We start from the raw sequence: 15,618 nt of genomic DNA on the forward strand, positions 1-15,618 counted from the left end.
GTGTGGAACATGTTAATCTCCCTCTCATCCTGATATGCAGCACATATTTGATACTGCTTCAACAACAGCCTTAAATAAATTATATCTAACAGCCTTAAAGTCAATTATATCTAAGAAGTTAATGGATATGAATGTATCTATACTCATTACCACAGACTGCAGTACCAGACCTTATCCCCTGGGTCCCAGCTTCCCATTATGCTATCAGACAGGCTCCAACAGTAACGCTCTGCCATTCTCAGAGCTGAGCACCTCTGGAAGGTCTCCCGGCCCACAGGGAACCGTTAGTAGATTTCCATTACCCATTCTCATGACCTAGCTCTCCGCTGTTCCCTCCTCACCCCCTTCAGCCCCTCCTCACCTCCTTCAGCCCCTCCTTGCCCCTCCTTCAGCCCCTCCTTGCCCCTCCATCACCCCCTTCAGCCACTCGCCCCAGCCCCTCCATCACTCCCTTCAGCCACTCGCCCCTCCATCACCCCCTTCAGCCACTCGCCCCAGCCCCTCCATCACTCCCTTCAGCCACTCGCCCCTCCATCTTCCCCTTCAGTCCCTCACCCCTCCATCACCCCCTTCAGCCACTCGCCCCTCCATCAACCCCTTCAGCCACTCGCCCCTCCATCACCCCCTTCAGCCCCTCACCCCACCATCACCCCCTTAAGCCACTCGCCCCTGCCCCGCCCCCTTCAGCCACTCGCCCCTGCCCCACCTCACCTCACCTCACCCCTCCATCCCCCCCTTCAGCCACTCGCCCCTCCATCTTCCCCTTCAGCCCCTCACCCCTCCATCACCCCCTTCAGCCCCTCACCCCACCATCACCCCCTTAAGCCACTCGCCCCTGCCCCGCCCCCTTCAGCCACTCGCCCCTGCCCCGCCTCACCCCTCCATCACCCCCTTCAGCCACTCGCCCCTCCATCTTCCCCTTCAGCCACTCACCCCTCCACCACCCCCTTCAGCCACTCACCCCTCCACCACCCCCTTCAGCCACTCGCCCCTCCATCTTCCCCTTCAGCCCTTCACCCCTCCATCACACCCTTCAGCCACTCACCCCTCCACCACCCCCTTCAGCCACTCACCCCTCCACCACCCCCTTCAGCCACTCGCCCCTCCATCTTCCCCTTCAGCCCTTCACCCCGCCATCTTCCCCTTCAGCCACTCACCCCTCCACCACCCCCTTCAGCCACTCACCCCTCCACCACCCCCTTCAGCCACTCGCCCCTCCATCTTCCCCTTCAGCCCCTCACCCCTCCATCTTCCCCTTCAGCCCTTCACCCCGCCATCTTCCCCTTCAGCCCCTCACCCCTCCATCACACCCTTCAGCCACTCACCCCTCCACCACCCCCTTCAGCCACTCGCCCCTCCATCTTCCCCTTCAGCCACTCACCCCTCCACCACCCCCTTCAGCCACTCGCCCCGCCATCTTCCCCTTCAGCCACTCACCCCTCCACCACCCCCTTCAGCCACTCACCCCTCCACCACCCCCTTCAGCCACTCGCCGCTCCATCTTCCCCTTCAGCCCTTCACCCCGCCATCTTCCCCTTCAGCCACTCACCCCTCCACCACCCCCTTCAGCCACTCACCCCTCCACCACCCCCTTCAGCCACTCGCCCCTCCATCTTCCCCTTCAGCCCTTCACCCCTCCATCACACCCTTCAGCCACTCACCCCCCCACCACCCCCTTCAGCCACTCACCCCTCCACCACCCCCTTCAGCCACTCGCCCCTCCATCTTCCCCTTCAGCCCCTCACCCCTCCATCACACCCTTGCTAACCAAACAGACTTGTCTTTCATTCTTTTGGGATGTTTTGACCCAGTCGTTCATTCTATTCATTCCACGTTGCTATGCTAAACAAATCATTGGAATGTAGCTAGCTAGCTAGCAGAGGTTCAATGATGATGAGAGACAGACAAGAACTTCAATAAATAATGATTTAATAAATATTCATTACATACCGGTAAGCAACGACTAGTAAATGGTTTGCGAGTCCATAGGATAGCAAGCTAGCATAATAGTTGGTGATGTTGACATTGTAGTGTGGCCAAGCCCATGAAGTGACTCTTTACACTGCATGCAAGAATTTCCTTTGTGTTGTTTTAGGAAGTCAGCCTCCTCTGCATTATCTCACCAACCCCTGCTGCATTATCTCACCAATCCCCATCTCGTCCCACCTCTGGATAGGAGAGGTTCAGTTGTCTCAGGAATGCTGCATTATCTCACCAACCCCTTCTTGTCCCACCTCTGGATAGGAGAGGTTCAGTTGTCTCAGGAATGCTGCATTATCTCACCAACCCCTTCTTGTCCCACCTCTGGATAGGAGAGGTTCAGTTGTCTCAGGAATGCTGCATTATCTCACCAACCCCTTCTTGTCCCACCTCTGGATAGGAGAGGTTCAGTTGTCTCAGGAATGCTGCATTATCTCACCAACCCCTTCTTGTCCCACCTCTGGATAGGAGAGGTTCAGTTGTCTCAGGAATGCTGCATTATCTCACCAACCCCTTCTTGTCCCACCTCTGGATAGGAGAGGTTCAGTTGTCTCAGGAATGCTGCATTATCTCACCAACCCCCATCTTGTCCCACCTCTGGGTAGGAGAGGTTCAGTTGTCTCAGGAATGCTGCATTATGTCACCAATCAATTGTCTTTACATCCTCTAGGTCTGATATCTGATTGGAGGTTCACTTTACGGTAATGCTATTGGTCAACAAGTCAGATATTATAAAAGGGTCTTAGATTCATTGTTCTTTCTCTTATGTGTTCCTGACCTGCTGTGGTGAGATATACACTATTTCTTTCTCCCTCCACCCAGGGACTCTTGGGGCAAGGCCTTTGACCTCTCTCTCTCTCTCTCTGATCATTCCTAGAATAATGCTTTGTAATGCGTGTTGATGCTTTGTAATTTAACATTATGCCTTGTATAATGTCATCATTAATTTGACAAAGTAATAAAATACACTGGTATTTAAAATTATATTCTCAGACATTTCTTGATTCCCTAATGCTTGCTTGTACAGTGGGGAAAAAAGTATTTAGTCAGCCACCAATTGTGCAAGTTCTCCCACTTAAAAAGATGAGAGATGCCTGTAATTTTCATCATAGGTACACGTCAACTATGACAGACAAATTGAGAAAAAAAAATCCAGAAAATCACATTGTAGGATTTTTAATGAATTTATTTGCAAATTATGGTGGAAAATAAGTATTTGGTCACCTACAAACAAGCAAGATTTCTGGCTCTCACAGACCTGTAACTTCTTCTTTAAGAGGCTCCTCTGTCCTCCCCTCGTTTCCTGTATTAATGGCACCTGTTTGAACTTGTTATCAGTATAAAATACACCTGTCCACAACCTCAAACAGTCACACTCCAAACTCCACTATGGCCAAGACCAAAGAGCTGTCAAAGGACACCAGAAACAAAATTGTAGACCTGCACCAGGCTGGGAAGACTGAATCTGCAATAGGTAAGCAGCTTGGTTTGAAGAAATCAACTGTGGGAGCAATTATTAGGAAATGGAAGACATACAACACCACTGATAATCTCCCTCAATCTGGGGCTCCACGCAAGATCTCACCCCGTGGGGTCAAAATGATCACAAGAACGGTGAGCAAAAATCCCAGAACCACACGGGGGGACCTAGTGAATGACCTGCAGAGAGCTCGGACCAAAGTAACAAAGCCTACCATCAGTAACACACTACGCCGCCAGGGACTCAAATCCTGCTGTGTCCCCCTGCTTAAGCCAGTACATGTCCAGGCACGTCTGAAGTTTGCTAGAGTGCATTTGGATGATCCAGAAGAGGATTGGGAGAATGTCACATGGTCAGATGAAACCAAAATATAACTTTTTTTTGGTAAAAACTCAACTCGTCGTGTTTGGAGTACAAAGAATGCTGAGTTGCATCCAAAGAACACCATACCTACTGTGAAGCATGGGGGTGGAAACATCATGCTTTGGGGCTGTTTTTCTGCAAAGGGACCAGGACGACTGATCCGTGTAAAGGAAAGAATGAATGGGGCCATGTATCGTGAGATTTTGAGTGAAAACCTCCTTCCATCAGCAAGGGCATTGAAGATGAAACGTGGCTGGGTCTTTCAGCATGACAATGATCCCAAACACACCGCCCGGGCAACGAAGGAGTGGCTTCGTAAGAAGCATTTCAAGGTCCTGGAGTGGCCTAGCCAGTCTCCAGATCTCAACCCCATAGAAAATCTTTGGAGGGAGTTGAAAGTCCGTGTTACCCAGCGACAGCCCCAAAACATCACTGCTCTAGAGGAGATCTGCATGGAGGAATGGGCCAAAATACCAGCAACAGTGTGTGAAAACCTTGTGAAGACTTACAGAAAACGTTTGACCTGTGTCATTGCCAACAAAGGGTATATAACAAAGTATTGAGAAACTTTTTTGTTATTGACCAAATACTTATTTTCCACCATAATTTGCAAATAAATTCATTAAAAATCCTACAATGTGATTTTCTGGAATTTCTTTTCTCATTTTGTCTGTCATAGTTGACGTGTACCTATGATGAAAATTACAGGCCTCTCATCTTTTTAAGTGGGAGAACTTGCACAATTGGTGGCTGACTAAATACTTTTTTTCCCCACTGTATATTTTTATGATCTTTTCGGAGTCAGATAAACATTGTAAAAGGCTAATTGCATAGTCTTATTATGTGAGGTTTATATGATAGCCTATATATTAAATATTACCCCACTACCTTATGAACAAATCTTGTCACTCGCTAATGTTAGCTAGCTAGCCAACTTCAGCTAACTTAGTCACGTCAATTATTGAACCTGGAATGACAGAACACTAGCTGCATTTTAGTTTGTTTGAGAAGTTTTTTTTTTATTGTCATTTACTTGGGTATGTCCATGATAATGATGTTGATGTGTGATTTTGCCTGGCTCAGAAAAATATATCTGGTCTCTTCTGGGCACCGTTCACTCGTAGGGAAGAGTGGGGTAAATTGATCCAAGGGTTGGTTGAAACACCCCTTGTTTCTAGGGAACCATACACAAAAAAGTCTGTGAAGAAAGACACCACATGGAAAAAGTGGTAAATAAGTTACTGTAAGTAAAACATTTCGCGATTAGGCCTGGCTCGCAGTCGGCTTTCCAATTCATCCCAAAGGTGTTCGATGGGTTTGCCACAAAGTTGGAAGCACAGAATCGTCTAGAATGTCATTGTATGCTGTAGCGTTAAGATTTCCCTTCACTGGAACTAAGGGGCCTAGCCCGAATCATGAAAAACAGCCCCAGACCATTATTCCTCCTCCACCAAACTTTACAGTTGGCACTATGCATTCAGGCAGGTAGAGTTCTCCTGGCATCCGCCAAACCCAGATTAGTCTGTTGGACTGCCAGATGGTCACTCCAGAGAACACGTTTCCACTGCTCCAGTGTCCAATGGCGTTGTGCTTTACACCACTCCAGCCGATGCTTGGCATTGCGCATGGTGATCTTAGGCTTGTGAGCGGCAGCTCGGCCATGGAAACCCATTTCATTAAGCTCCCGACAAACAGTTATTGTGTTGACGTTGCATCCAGAGGTAGTTTGGAACTCAGTAGTGAGTGTTGCAACGTGCTTCAACACTCGGCAGTCCCGTTCTGTGAGCTTGTGTGGCCTACCACTTCACGGCTAAGTCGTGTTGCTCCTAAATGTTTCCCCTTCACAATAACAGCACTTACAGCTGACCAGGGATGCTCTAGCAGGGCAGAAATTTGACAAACTGACTTGTTGGAAAGGTGGCACATTGAAAGTCACTGAGCTCTTCAGTACGGTCCATTCTACTGCCAATGTTTGTCTATGGAGATTGTATGGCTGTGTGCTCGATTTTACACACCTGTCAGCAACGGGTGTGGCTGAAATAGCCGAATCCACTAATTTGAAGGGGTGTCTACATACTTATGGTGATGTAGTGTATGTAGACACTGTATCTTTGTTAGAAAGAATACTATATTTCCATTGATGTAGTGATGCTGAATGTAAAAAATGGCTCAACTTACCCCACTCTCCCTGTAGATCGAAATACAAAAGTGAAACATTGTATCCGAGGTCAGATAGGCAGACAGCCAGGCTTATATTAACCCCCCCGCTGTACCAAACCAAATGCAAGAAGCATAGGGAAATTATTTCTAGACGTTTTCTTTCCAGGGGGAGATTAAGTTTAATTGCCTGGCTGGGCTGCGGGACAGTGGATGAAGTTCATGAATGCCTGGGTGGGCTGCGGGACAGTGGATGAAGTTCATGAATGCCTGGCTGGGCTGCGGGACAGTGGATGAAGTTCATGAATGTCTGGCTGGGCTGCGGGACAGTGGATGAAGTTCATGAATGCCTGGCTGGGCTGCGGGACAGTGGATGAAGTTCATGAATGCCTGGCTGGGCTGCGGGACAGTGGATGAAGTTCATGAATGCCTGGCTGGGCTGCGGGACAGTGGATGAAGTTCATGAATGCCTGGCTGGGCTGCAGAACAGTGGATGAAGTTCATGAATGCCTGGCTGGGCTGCGGGACAGTGGATGAAGTTCATGAATGCCTGGCTGGGCTGCGGGACAGTGGATGAAGTTCATGAATGCCTGGCTGGGCTGCGGGACAGTGGATGAAGTTCATGAATGCCTGGCTGGGCTGCGGGACAGTGGATGAAGTTCATGAATGCCTGGCTGGGCTGCGGGACAGTGGATGAAGTTCATGAATGCCTGGCTGGGCTGCGGAACAGTGGATGAAGTTCATGAATGCCTGGCTGGGCTGCGGGACAGTGGATGAAGTTCATGAATGCCTGGGTGGGCTGCGGGACAGTGGATGAAGTTCATGAATGCCTGGCTGGGCTGCGGGACAGTGGATGAAGTTCATGAATGCCTGGCTGGGCTGCGGGACAGTGGATGAAGTTCATGAATGCCTGGCTGGGCTGCGGGACAGTGGATGAAGTTAATGAATGTCTGGCTGGGCTGCGGAACAGTGGATGAAGTTAATGAATGTCTGGCTGGGCTGCGGGACAGTGGATTAAGTTCATGAATGCCTGGCTGGGCTGCGGGACAGTGGATGAAGTTCATGAATGCCTGGCTGGGCTGCGGGACAGTGGATGAAGTTCATGAATGCCTGGCTGGGCTGCGGAACAGTGGATGAAGTTCATGAATGCCTGGCTGGGCTGCGGGACAGTGGATGAAGTTCATGAATGCCTGGCTGGGCTGCGGGACAGTGGATGAAGTTCATGAATGCCTGGCTGGGCTGCGGAACAGTGGATGAAGTTCATGAATGCCTGGCTGGGCTGCGGGACAGTGGATGAAGTTCATGAATGCCTGGCTGGGCTGCGGGACAGTGGATGAAGTTCATGAATGCCTGGCTGGGCTGCGGGACAGTGGATGAAGTTCATGAATGCCTGGGTGGGCTGCGGGACAGTGGATGAAGTTCATGAATGCCTGGCTGGGCTGCGGGACAGTGGATGAAGTTCATGAATGCCTGGCTGGGCTGCGGAACAGTGGATGAAGTTCATGAATGCCTGGGTGGGCTGCGGGACAGTGGATGAAGTTCATGAATGCCTGGGTGGGCTGCGGGACAGTGGATGAAGTTCATGAATGCCTGGCTGGGCTGCGGGACAGTGGATGAAGTTCATGAATGCCTGGCTGGGCTGCGGAACAGTGGATGAAGTTCATGAATGCCTGGCTGGGCTGCGGGACAGTGGATGAAGTTCATGAATGCCTGGGTGGGCTGCGGGACAGTGGATGAAGTTCATGAATGCCTGGCTGGGCTGCGGGACAGTGGATGAAGTTCATGAATGCCTGGCTGGGCTGCGGAACAGTGGATGAAGTTCATGAATGCCTGGCTGGGCTGCGGGACAGTGGATGAAGTTTATGAATGCCTGGCTGAGCTGCGGGACAGTGGATGAAGTTCATGAATGTCTGGCTGGGCTGCGGGACAGTGGATGCGCATTGATACTTGAAATGGAATTATGGTATCACGGTAAACGCTGCATATGTCAGCTCTATTGGAAAATTAACCTCTAAAGAGTAATCAGTTACAGTGAAGTTAAAGGCGTAGCGTACTGTAGCGTAGAGCGAGGGCAGCATCACTGTTCGTTAGCTACCTCAATCTTTATCAATAGATTAAGGGCTCGATTCCATCCATATCGCGGAAGTTCTGTGCCATAGCACAAATAAAATTTAAAGGCAATGTTCTTGAGTTTGAGGGGACGCGATTGAAATGGTCATTTCCGATTGAGCCGACATATGGCAGCGTTTACCGTGATTACAGTCTCCGCAAACGCATATACAGCGCATTCGAAATGTTTTCAGACCCCTTGACTTTTTCCACATTTTCCTACGTTACAGCCTCATTCTAAAATTGATTAAATCGTTTTTTTCCCCTCATCAATCTACACACAATAACCTATAATGACAAAGCAAAAGCAGCTTTTTAGAAATTTTTGCAAATGTATTAAAAATAAAAAACTGAAATATCACATTTACATAAGTATTCAGATACTTTACTCAGTACTTTGTTGAAGCACCCTTGGCAGCGATTACAGCCTCGAGTCTTCTTGGGTATGACACTACAAGCTTGGCACACCTGTATTTGGGGAGTTTCTCCCATTCTTCTCTGCAGATCCTCTCAAGCTCTGTCAGGTTGGATGGGGAGAGTCACTGCACAGCTATTTTCAGGTCTCTCCAGAGATGTTCGATCGGGTTCAAGTCCGGGCTCTGGCTGGGCCACTCAAGGACATTCAGAGACCTGTCCCAAAGCCACTCCTGCATTGTCTTGGCTGTGTGCTTAGGGTCGTTGTCCTGTTGGAAGGTTGAACCTTCGCCCCAGTCTGAGGTCCTGAGTGCTCTGGAGCAGGTTTTCATCAAGGATCTCTCTGTACTTTGCTCAGTTCAACTTTCCCTCGATCCTGACTAGTCTCCCAGTCCCTGCCGCTAAAAAACATCCCCACAGCATGATGCTGCCACCACCATGCTTCACCGTAGGGATGGTGCCAGGTTTCCTCCAGACGTGACGCTTGGCATTCAGGCCAAAGAGTTCAATCTTGGTTTCATCAGACCAGAGAATCTTGTTTTTCATGGTCTGAATCTTTTAGGTGCCTTTTGGCAAACTCCAAGCGGGCTGTCATCTGCCTTTTACTGAGGAGTGGCTTCCGTCTGGCCACTCTACCATAAAGGCCTGATTGGTGGAGTGCTGCAGAGATGGTTGTCCTTCTGGAAGGTTCTCCCATCTCCACAGAGGAACTCTGGAGCTTTGTCAGAGTGACCATCGGTTTCATGGTCACCTCCCTGACCAAGGCCCTTCTCCCCCGATTGCTCAGTTTAGCCAGGCGGCCAGCTCTAGGAAGAGTCTTGGTGGTTCCAAACTTCTTCCATTAAAGAATGATGGAGGCCACTGTGTTCTTGTGGACCTTCAATGCTGCAGAACATTTTAGATACACTTCCCCAGATCTGTGCCTCGACGGAATCCTGTCTTGGAGCTCTACGGACAATTCCTTTGACCTCTTGGCTTGGTTTTTGCTCTGACATGCACTGTCAACTGTAGGACCTTATATAGACAGGTGTGTGCCTTTCCAAATCATGTCCAATCAATTGAATTGACCACAGGTGGACTCCAATCAAGTTGTAGAAACATCTCAAGGATAATTAATGGAAACAGGATGCACCTGAGCTCAATTTGGAGTCTCATAGCAAAGGGTCTGAATACTTATGTAAATGTTTACATTTTAGTCATTTAGCAGATGCTCTTATCCAGAGCGACTTACAGTTAGTGAGTGCATACATTTTTCATACTGGCCCCCCGTGGGAATCGAACCCACAACCCTGGCGTTGCAAGCGCCTTGCTCTACCAACTGTTTTTTGTTTTTTAATACATTTGCAAAAATGTCTAAACACCTGTTTACGCTATGCTACGTATTGTGTGTAGATTGATGAGGAAAAAATATAATTGAATCAATTTTAGAATAAGGCTGTAACGTAACAAAATGTGGAAAAATGGAATGGCATTGTCCAATGGCATTGTATAGTTAAGGAGCAGTGTTGCTGCCCTTGCCTACCCCTGTTCCACCCCGCTGTGAAGTAGCACATCTTCTGGGGTTAAATGGAATTCAATTGTACCCATGGTCAGAATAAAATTATAGTGTTCAGTATACATGTGGTCCTGTTGTGGTGTTGCTCTCTCCTTGGACTACTGTATGGAATCAGCATGTCATACATTGTGATTGCAAAATATTCTGGTTCTAGAATACATCAACTAGAATGTTTTATCTAGACTGTTCTAGAATACATCAACTAGAATGTTCTATTTAGACTGTTCTAGAATACATCAACTAGAATGTTCTATTTAGACTGTTCTAGAATACATCAACTAGAATGTTCTATCTAGACAGTTCTAGAGTAAATCAACCTCCCAGCTCTTTAGAGAGAGATTCCTTAATCCTTTCCATGAATGTAGAATGCAGAGTAAATCTATGAATGTAGTTGGATGTGAGCCGAGGACTGATAGACCAGAGCAGAGCAGGCCTCGTGACCTGACCACAACGCCAGATGGTGAGCTGATTTTCCTTTGAAAAACGAGTTACAAAAACTACCGAATCCCTAAATGAGAATTAGAGGGAAAGAGAGAGAGAGAAATAAACAGAAATATATATATATACAGTTGAAGTCGGAAGTTTACATACACTTAGGTTGGAGTCATTAAATCTTGTTTTTCAACCACTCCACAAATTTCTTGTTAACAAACTATAGTTTTGGCAAGTCGGTTAGGACATCTACTTTGTGCATGACACAAGTCATTTTTCCAACAATTGTTTACAGACAGATTATTTCACTTATAATTCACTGTATCACAATTCCAGTGGGTCAGAAGTTTACATACACTAAGTTGACTGTGCCTTTAAACAGCTTAATTCCAGAAAATTATGTCATGGCTTTAGAAGCTTCTGATAGGCTAATTGACGTAATTCGAGTCAATTGGAGGTGTACCTGTGGATGTATTTCAAGGCCTACCTTCAAACTCAGTGCCTCTTTGCTTGACATCATGGGAAAATAAAAAGAAATCAGCCAAGACCTCAGAAAAAAATGTGTAGACCTCCACAAGTCTGGTTCATCCTTGGGAGCAATTTCCAAACGCCTGTCACGTTCGTTCATAGACGGGTCAGACCAAGGCGCAGCGTGATATGCATACATGTTTATTATACCGAATAAACACAACGACAAAACAACAAACTAAACGAAACGTGACGTCCAAGGTAGACACAAAACATACCTCACACGGAACAAGATCCCACAACCCACTAGTGCCAATAGGCTGCCTAAGTATGGTCCCCAATCAGAGACAACGAGCGACAGCTGCCTCTGATTGGGAACCACACCGGCCAACATAGATCTAGACATACTAGATAGAAAACATAGAACTACACAACATAGAATATAGACACCCTGACTCAACAAATAAGCGTCCCCTGAGTCAGGGCGTGACAACGCCTGAAGGTACCATGTTCATCTGTACAACAATAGTACGCAAGTATAAACACCACGCAGTCTTCATACCGCTCAGGAAGGAGACGCGTTCTGTCTCCTAGAGATTAACGTAGTTTGGTGCGAAAACTGCAAATCAATCCCAGAACAACAGCAAAGGACCTTGTGAAGATGCTGGAGGAAACAGGTACAAAAGTATTTATATCCACAGTAAAACGAGTCCTATATCGAAATAACCTGAAAGGCCGCTCAGCAAGGAAGAAGCCACTTCTCCAAAACCGCCATAAAAAAAAACAGACTACGGTTTGCAACTGCACATGGGGACAAAGATCGTACTTTTTGGAGAAATGTCCTCTGGTCTGATGAAACAAAAATAGAACTGTTTGGCCATAATGACCATCGTTATGTTTGGAGGAAAAAGGGGGTAGCTTGCAAGCCGAAGAACACCATCCCAACCGTGAAGCACGGGGGTGGCAGCATCATGCTGTGGGGGTGTTTTGCTGCAGGAGGGACTGGTGCACTTCACAAAATAGATGGAATAGCTTTGCTGCAATTTATGTTATTGTGATGAGGTGTGAATGACGGAGTCAGGCGCAGGAGGTAAAACACCAAAATCAAGATTTGATTCAGTGTCCAGTAGCGCAGCAAGCGTCAAAACGAAACTAGTACAAGGGAAAATCAACCTTGGCTGCATACAAGTAAAGAGTAGCTCAACCGAGCTACTCACTCTCACAACGAACAATCACTCACAAAGGACAAGGGGGGCAGAGGGAACACTTATACACAGACTAATGAGGGAATGAGTCCCAGGTGTGTGTGATAGACAAGACAAGACAAATGGAGTGATGATAAATGGAGCGGTAGTGGCTAGTAAGCCGGTGACGACGAACGCCGAAACCTGCCCGAGCAAGGAGGAGGGGCAGCCTCGGCTGAATTTGTGACAGTTATGTTTGGAGGAAAAAGGGGGTGATCTTGCAAGCCGAAGAACACCATCCCAACCGTGAAGCACGGTGGTGGCAGCATCATGCTGTGGGGGTGCTTTGCTGCAGGAGGGACTGGTGCACTTCACAAAATAGATGGCATCATGAGGAAGGAAAATGATGTGGACATGTTGAAGCAACATCTCAAGACATCAGTCAGGAAGTTAAAGCTTGGTCGCAAATGGGTCTTCCAAATGGACAATGACCCCAAGCATACTTCCAAAGGACAACAAAGTCAAGGTATTGGAGTGGCCATCACAAAGCCCTGACCTCAATCCTATAGAAAATGTGTGGGCAGAACTGAAAAAGCGTGTGCGAGCAAGGAGGCCTACAAACCTGACTCCGTTACACCAGCTCTGTCAGGAGGAATGGGCCAAAATTCACCCAGTTTATTGTGGGAAGCTTGTGGAAGGCTACCCGAAAAGTTTGACCCAAGTTAAACAATTTAAAGGCAATGCTACCAAATACTAATTGAGTGTATGTAAACTACTGACCCACTGGGAATGTGATGAAAGAAATAAAAGCTTAAATAAATCATTCTCTCTACTATTATTCTGACATTTCACATTCTTAAAATAAAGTGGTGATCCTAACTGACCTAAGACAGGGAATTCTTACTTGGATTAAATGTCAGGAATTGTGAAAAGCTGAGATTAAATCTATTTGGCTAAGGTGTATGTAAACTTCCGACTTCAACTGATATATATATATATATATATATATATATATATATATATATATATATATATATATATATATATATATAGAGAGAGAGAGAGAGAGAGAGAGAGAGAGAGAGAGAGAGAGAGAGAGAGAGAGAGAGAGAGAGAGAGAGAGAGAGAGAGAGAGAGAGAGAGAGAGAGAGAGAGTGAGAGTTCAGTAATCCAACATCTACACGTCCTGTCTTCGGTTGCAACACTCACTACCAAGTTCCAAACTGCCTCTGGAAGCCTTAGTTCCAGTGAAGGGAAATCTTAACGCTACAGCCTACAATTACATTCTAGACGATTCTGTGCTTCCAACTTTGTGGCAAAAGTTTGGGGAAGGCCCTTTCCTGTTTCAACATGACAATTCCCACGTGCACAAAGCAAGGTCCATACAGAAATGGTTTGTTGAGATCGGTGTGGAAGAACTTGACTGGCCTGCACAGAGCCCTGACCTCATCCCCATCGAACACCTTTGGGATGAATTGGAATGTAGACTGCGAGCCAGGCCTAATCACCCAACATCAGTGCCTGACCTCACTAATGCTCTTGTGGCTGAATTGAAGCAAGTCCCCGCAGCAATGTTCCAACATCTAGTGGAAAGCCTTCCCAGAAGAGTGGAGGCTGTTTAAGCAGCAAAGGGGGGACTAAATCCATATTAATGCCCATGATTTTGGAATGAGAGCTTCTTCCTCACAACAGGACCAGCGTTTTTCACTATTTTCATCCATATTGGGTGAACCGTTTAGAAATTACAGCACTTTTTGTGAATAGTCCAAAACCTGCATCCTGTTGGGCAACAAGGCACTAAAGTAATACTGCAAAAAATGAGTTATGTTTGGGGCACATCCAATAAAACACATTACTGAGTACCACTCTTCATATTTTCAAGAATAGTGGTGGCTGCATCATGTTATGGGTATGCTTGTAATCATTAAGAAATGGGGAGTTTTTCAGGATAAAAAAAAACAGAATGGGGCTATACACATGGAAAATCCTAGAGGAAAACCTGGTTCAGTCTGCTTTCCACCAGACACTATGAGATGAATTCCCCTTTCAGCAGGACAATAACCTAAAACACAAGGCCAAATCTACATTGGAGTTGGTTACCAAGAAGACAGTGAATGTTCCTGAGTGGCCTAGTTACAGTTTTGACTTAAATCCACTTACAAGACCTGAAAATGGTTGTCTAGCAATAATCAACAACCAATTATTTAATGAATAATGGGCAAATGTTACACAATCCAGGTGTGCAAAGCTCTTAAAGATTTACCCAGAAAGACACAGCTCTAATCACTGCCAAAGGTGCTTCTACAAAGTATTGACTCAGGGGTATGAATAGTTACGGTACCAGTCAAAAGTTTGGACACACCTACTCATTCAAGGGTTTTTCTTAATTTTTTACAATTTTGTACATTGTAGAATAATAGTGAAGACATCAAAACTATAAAATAACACATATGGAATCATGTAGTAACCAAAAAAGTGTTAAACAACTGAAAATATATTTTATATTTGAGATTCTTCAAAGTAGCCACCCTTTGCCTTGATGACAGCTTTGCACACTCTTGTCATTATGAGGTATTGTGTGTAGATGGATGAGAAAAAAATCTATCAATTTTGAATTCAGGCTGTAACACTACAAAATGTGGAATAAGTCATGGGGTGTCAATACTTTTTGAAGACACAGTACATGTGATATGTGTGAGTGTGCTAGAATAAAACATCACTATATTTACGTGACTGTGGTTTGAAATCGCTCTAAATATATTCGTAATAACGTTCATCATCCCTATCTTAATGAATCATTTCCATATTAATTAAGTACTTCATTATCAACACATGCTTCTTCAGTAATGAACGTTCTGGAGTGCCCTCTCATGATTCCAACATAATCATCAATGTTCTTTTTGGAAACATAGTCAAATGATATGTACTATCACAGAATGTCCCTGTTTCATTTCAATAGTGATGAGGATATATTCTGTCTGTCTCTGTTCCTCTTGTCAGTATCATTTCTAATTCATCAATGATTCATTTACGGTTCATTCACAAGCAGTGGACAGTTAGTCAGTCAGTCAGTCATTCAGTCAGTCAGTCAGTCAGCCAGCCAGCCAGTCAGTCAGTCAGCCAGTCAGTCAGTCAGTCAGTCAGTTTGTCAGACATGAGGTATGTGTGTGTAATTGATCAGCTCTATAATCTGGTTGAGCTAATCCTCTATGGACACTGGATCTTATGACTTACAGTCTACACACACATTCATTCAAAAATTGTGTGTGTGTGCGCGCTCCGGTTGTTGGCTCCCTCCCCAGCAAATGTTTTCACCATCGTATCTCCGGTTGCTGCCCTGTCTCTTTAACCATCAGGCCTGCCAGGGTTGAACTGAAGGAGCACATTTACACCGAAGTGCTATATATATATATATATATATATATATATATATATATTATACACTGAACAAAAATATAAACGCAACATGTAAAGTG

The sequence above is a fragment of the Coregonus lavaretus genome, assembly GCF_964263955.1.
Source record: "Coregonus lavaretus genome assembly, chromosome: 8".
Classification (NCBI taxonomy): Eukaryota; Metazoa; Chordata; class Actinopteri; order Salmoniformes; family Salmonidae; genus Coregonus; species Coregonus lavaretus.